Source organism: Schistocerca cancellata, chromosome 9 (assembly GCF_023864275.1).
Source record: "Schistocerca cancellata isolate TAMUIC-IGC-003103 chromosome 9, iqSchCanc2.1, whole genome shotgun sequence".
In the NCBI taxonomy this organism is placed as follows: Eukaryota; Metazoa; Arthropoda; class Insecta; order Orthoptera; family Acrididae; genus Schistocerca; species Schistocerca cancellata.
This window is the reverse complement of record NC_064634.1, coordinates 48,844,574-48,850,648: the sequence shown is the minus strand read 5'-3', so window position 1 is coordinate 48,850,648 and position 6,075 is coordinate 48,844,574. Positions and strand designations below refer to the sequence as shown.

The 6,075-nt window shown below is 44.0% G+C and overlaps 1 non-coding gene across 1 annotated transcript; it reads left to right on the top strand.

Moving 5' to 3' along the window:
- Positions 1-1,494: 1,494 nt before the first annotated feature.
- Positions 1,495-1,568, top strand: Trnat-ugu (transfer RNA threonine (anticodon UGU)). The gene has a single exon. It is a non-coding gene; the product is annotated as a tRNA-Thr (tRNA).
- The last annotated feature ends 4,507 nt before the right edge of the window (positions 1,569-6,075 follow it).

Genomic DNA, 6,075 nt, shown 5'->3' with positions numbered 1-6,075 from the left:
CACACCAAATAGGACTAAACGGGGACGTTTAGGGCAACACAAATTGTCACGGCTATTTTTACCTGTGGCAGTGTGTCACGGAGATGCTGAAAAACCTGAAAGGGCATACACTTGAAGGAAGGAGCCAACAGTCCCGCGAAAACCTACTTAGTAAGTTACCAGCTCCGGTATTAAGCAAGGCATCTAGGAATACACCGGGTGCTTATAATAAAATTGACGGTGTTCCCAGTACTGAAATTCGGGCTTTATGCGTCGCAGGACGCTGAAACATGGTAGGTATGTTCATTAATCGGAGTGTACTGGGAAAAAAAGAAAAAAAAAAACACTTCAAGATATGAAGATAGTAACTGTTCAGAAAGAACAGATACCAATGATGAGCATGCAGCTTCTCTAGAAAGAAATGATAATTAATCGAAACCTTCAGCTGATAGCAGGTGTTGTTGATATACCTCAATGGGGACAGCTGAAAATATGCGTCCCGACCGGGACTCGAACCCGGGATCTCCTGCTTACATGGCAGACGCTCTATCCAATTTTTTTTTAAATCTCATTTTGTTCGATATTGTTCGTTGAATTTGTTAGAGGCGGACGTCCGATGACACTCATTTAGGTTCGTCGTTGATCCATTCACTCAGTTTTTTGTTACAGAGGGTAGTTAACCCTCTGACCGAACACACCGAGCTACCGTGCCGGCGTTCCATCTGAGCCACCGAGGGCACAGAGGATAGCGCGACTGCAGGGACTTAACCCTTCCACGCTTCTCGTGAGACCCACATTCCCAACTGTCCACAAGCTACAGTCGTAATGTTCCTAAAGCATATTTGCCCATTCACTCATTACTCGCGCCAGCTAAGGTAAGGATTCCAGTGAGAGTTCGGGCAAAGTGTGCGCATTCGCACAGGAGGAGGTCAGTGGTGGGGCAGCCTTTAACTATATGAAGATAGCAACTGTTACGAAATAGCAGATACAAATGATGACCATGCAGCTTCTCTAGAAGGAAATGATAATTACTTGCGGCGAGTAATGAGTGAATTGCAAATATCCTTTAGGAACGTCCTGGCAGATTAAAACTGTGTGCCGGACCGAGACTCGAACTCGGGACCTTTGCCTTTCGTCGGCAAGTGCTCTACCAACTGAGCTGCCCAAGCACGACTCACGCCCCGTCCTCGCAGCCTTAATTCCGCCAGTACCTCGTCTCCTACCTTCCAAACGTCACAGAGGCACTCCTGCAAGAAAGGATATTGCGGAGACATGGCTTAGCCACAGCCTGGGGTATGTTTCTAGAATGAAATTTCGAAGGTAGGAGACGAAGTACTGGTGGAATTAAGGCTGTGAGGACGGGGCGTGAGTCGTGCTTGGGTAGCTCAGTTGGTAGAGCACTTGCTCGCGAGAGGCAAAGGTCCCGAGTTCGAGTCTCGGTCCGGCACGCAGTTTTAATCTGCCAGGAAGTTTCATATCAGCGCACACTCCGCTGTAGAGTGAATATTTCACTCCGCCGCGGTGGCTCAGATGGATAGAGCGTCTGCCATGTAAGCAGGAGATACCGGGTTCGAGTCCCGGTCGGGGCACACATTTTGAGCTGTCACCATTGTGTTACCTGTTAGCAGCTGAGGGTTTCGATTAATTATCATAGTCAGACTTTTTGCCACCAGGTGAAAATATGACGCTGTGAGCAGTCCGCATGTGGTGTGGATGCAGGAAAAGAGGAGGGACGGTCAAACACATGACAACTGTTGGCCTCGCACGTTTATTTATGATCACAATTGGCAGAATGTGGTCAAAACGAACGGCAAATCACGGTGGTGCAGCCTATCTTGGGCTTCATTTGGTGCCCATTCTGAATCTTGGAGTGTTAACAAATGGTTAAAATGGCTCTGAGCACTATGGGACTCAACTTCTGAGGTCATTAGTCCCCTAAAACTTAGAACTGGTTAAATCTAACTAACCTAAGGACATCACACACATCCATGCCCGAGGCAGGAGTCGAACCTGCGACCGTACGGGTCTCGCGGTTACAGACTGCAGCGCCTAGAACCGCACGGCCACTTCGGCCGGCCGTAGGGTTAACAGTGCAAAATGCGCCGCAAAATCTTTAGAACTGTTGACTACGGGAAAGACAGTTACCACGACACAGCTCGAGCACTGGCTGCAGAATATTTGAAGCATGTGATGCAGCTTCAACAACAACCGCTGCGGCAATGGGTCGCCTTCCTTTCCTGCTGCACCCCCTAATTCATCTGTTTCTTCGAATTTTTTGATCATATTCTCTAGCCCATTTGTTGACATCGGGCCTCTTCGCAGGTATTTCTGTCAGCGATATTCCCTCACCGTAGCGGTGCCATTGGTGTCGTTCAGATAAAACAACTTTACCAGCGGTTCAAGGTCTCTCATTTCAACAACCACTGCATTTCATATGGGAAACCTCGATATTTTTAACCCTGTACACCAATAGCCACTTGACAAAAGAAACCAGTATGCGTCGCCAAGTGACAAACAGCATACTGAAGTAAAACCAGGAAACATTTTACATTCTATTTACAGCGTCATACTTTCACCTGCTGGAAGAAAGTGAAACTATTATTTATTCGGCATATTCCGTGAGCGCGCTGATTAATGAACGTACCTACGATGTTTCAGTGTGATACTATGTACCGAGCGAAGTGGCGCAGTGGTTAGCACACTGGACTCGCATTCGGTAGGACGACGGTTCAAACTCGCATCAGGCCATCCTTCGCTTCAGGCAAATGCCGGGATGGTTCCTTTGCAAGGGCACGGGGCTGACTTCCATCCGCATCCTTCCCTCATCATATGGAACCGACGACCTCACTGTTCGATTCCCTCCCCCAAATGAACCACCAGCCAACACCTCCTGCTGTGTACACATCGCGCACTGCAGCACTCGGAACACGGTCAGTTTAATTACAATCACTCGGGAATACAGCCCACTACGTGTCGCTGCCATGGAGACCACGAAGACAAGATTAGACTTATTACAGGACGCACGGAAGCATCTAAGCGCTCCGTACACGAATGGAAATATAAGTAACCCGAATATTTATTACAGTGGGAAGTACTCTCTGTCACAAGCGGGTGTACGATGAGATCCACAACACGGAATGTAACCAAAAGCAGTCGTCGGAAAGGGATAACAGGACAGTTGGAGTATAAGCTAGACATTACTAGAGCACCACGAGGACCGTGCAGCTCCTATCTAGGCACGCTGGTGTCTCAGTTGGTAAGACGCTCAAGGCACCAAGCGAGTGTTTAAAGTGCTGTTTGTGTGTTGATTCATGAAGACAGCGGGAGACCACACGGTTCCCTTTTGGCATTTGAGTTTCAGTGTCGAAACGTTGCAGAAGAGAAGAAACACTGCTGAGAATGTCGTCACACTTGAAGAGAATATTATCGAAAAAGTTGGAAACGATATGGAAACAAAAAAATTTAACGAAAATTGTACCACTAGATGGTGCTGTAAGTGGTAGAATATGCAACATAGCCCGCATCTCGTGGTCGTGCGGTAGCGTTCTCGCTTCCCACGCCCGGGTTCCCGGGTTCGATTCCCGGCGGGGTCAGGGATTTTCACTGCCTCGTGATGGCTGGGTGTTGTGTGCTATCCTTAGGTTAGTTAGGTTTAAGTAGTTCTAAGTTCTAGGGGACTTATGACCACAGCAGTTGAGTCCCATAGTGCTCAGAGCCATTTTTATGCAACATAAAAGACGCGGGGTATACCTGTTCCTCAGTTGGCGTCTGATATTCTCGGCATGACTGTCTCAATGCATGATCGCGCGCAGCTGAGCACGAGGATGAAATAACACGTCATCCGTTATCTCCACAATAACCGAATTAGAATATCATCACACATTTGTAATTTCAATTTGTAAAACAACAGTCCAATATTGTTGTGGCGCTTCCCTTTCTCAAAAGACGGAGGATATTTTTTAAAGTTACTTGATCGCCCCCAATCGTGAGTGCTAAAGTTCAGCAAAAATGTAAGTTTGTTTTTCTAATGTGGCTCGATTTTAAAAAAGCCTATGATTCAATTGACAGAAATACACTGCTTGATATCTTAAAAGAATTGGGACTCGATGCTAAAACAACTGCAATAATTAAAGGTACTTTGACAAATACAAAATCGAAAGTAAAATTTAGGGGAGAGCTCTCAAAATCGTTTGAAATAAAGTCAGGTGTTCGACAGGGAGATGGTCTGTCACCTCTGCTTTTCAATTGTGTCTTGGAGAAGGTAGTTCGAGAATGGAGGAAGGCCATCAATACTAAAGGGATTCAACTAGGGAGAAATCCAAACAAGATCACTGTCGACTGTTTAGCCTTCGCAGATGACATGGCATTGATCACAGATTCACTAGACAATGCCCAAGAACAAATAAGAGAACTACAAAAACAAGCAGCCAAAGTAGGACTACAAATATCCTATGAAAAACAAAGTTTATGACAAACATCTGTGATGCTCCTCAAAATATTGCAGTTGACAACAACACAATACACAAAACAGATTCCTTTAAATACCTAGGAGAGTGGATTACATACAATGCCAAAGAAAAGATAGCTATAAACTAGAGTGCACAAAATGGAAAGAGTGTTTCATATGACCAAAAACATTTATAATAAAAAATCCTTGTCCTGGAACACGAAATTAAGACACTACCAAACAGTGGCCAGACCTGAAGCTCTCTATGCGGCAGAAACACTTAAACTAACAAGAAATGGAGATCTTGAGAAACTAGAGAAGGTCGAAAGAAGAATTTTAAGGAAAATACTGGGAGCTAAAAAACGATAATGCTGAATACAGGTTAAGACCAAACAGAGAGCTATATCTGAAAACGGAGAAACTAACTGATTTAATGAGGAAGAGGAGACTACAGTTTTTTGGACATATATTCAGATTGGATAACAACAGACTAACCAAGCGGATATTCACATTACTCAATAGCTACAAATCCAAGCCAGCATGGTTCATAGAGACTGAAAAGACATTGAAAATGCTGGAATTACAATAGACACAATAGAAAACAGAACACATTTCAGAAAGGCAGTTCAAAAGGCAGAATTTCAGGAGAGAAAGAAAATAACTAGACGAAAGTGGACTCAAGAAGAAAGGGAACAACACTCTAAAAGGATGAAGGAAATTTGGAAACTGAAGAAATCTAATACAATGAAGAGTAGCCAAAGTTGATTCATCGTACCCTCCAAATGGGTTATTCGAAAGAAAAAAAAAAAAAAAAGTGGCTCGATCGAATCACCATATTAAGGGGCCCCGAATAAAAATCTCAATGGAAAATTGTGTTGGGAATTTGAAAGTCATAATTTGGGGTTCCAGTTTAGCGTCTGACTACAATAAAAACATTTATCCGTTCCGGCGCCTAACTAAACAGTTGAACACAACAATGTAATGTAAAATGGCTGTCATACGTTCACTGCGCAGACTGACTGAATATAAAATGAGCTCACTTTCATATTGTTTCGCTGTATGCAATATATTCTTTGCAACCTAGAAGGGGGTAATAGTGGGGAGTCGGAGGTTGGGGGGGGGGGTGAATGTTCGTTTTAAAATGTTTTGCTGCTTGCTTAATGAAAAAATGTATGACTGATGACAGAGTTATTAATTAACTGTTGCTGCCACCAAAGTTCAACTCGCGGGCCCCCACGTTTGTCAGCACGAACAAAAACATTAAAGAAAAACACTGTTCGTAGGGATTACCAATGCGTGGTTGCCTTCGACACTGTCCAGGGATCAACCAACGCTTCCGTCGCATTTAATCTTAAATGAAAGCAGTAGCAAGTTTATTAAAATTTCAGGCAGGAATCTGCGGTGAAACTTGCCACTTTTAACAAACTGGCGGTATTACAGAAAAAAAAGAAGCGAAATACCCTTTCACATTGTTGACAACAGTTCAATAATGAAATATTGTTTTTCAGTGCGGGAACCTAAGTAGGTCGACCAGCATCAGAGGATCACTTAACATTGAAAAATCCACGAAAATTATTCAAAGTGCTTCAGAACTCTTCTGAGCTGAAGTTTTGTAATGGCGAACTAAATATTTTTTAACTGCAGATCAC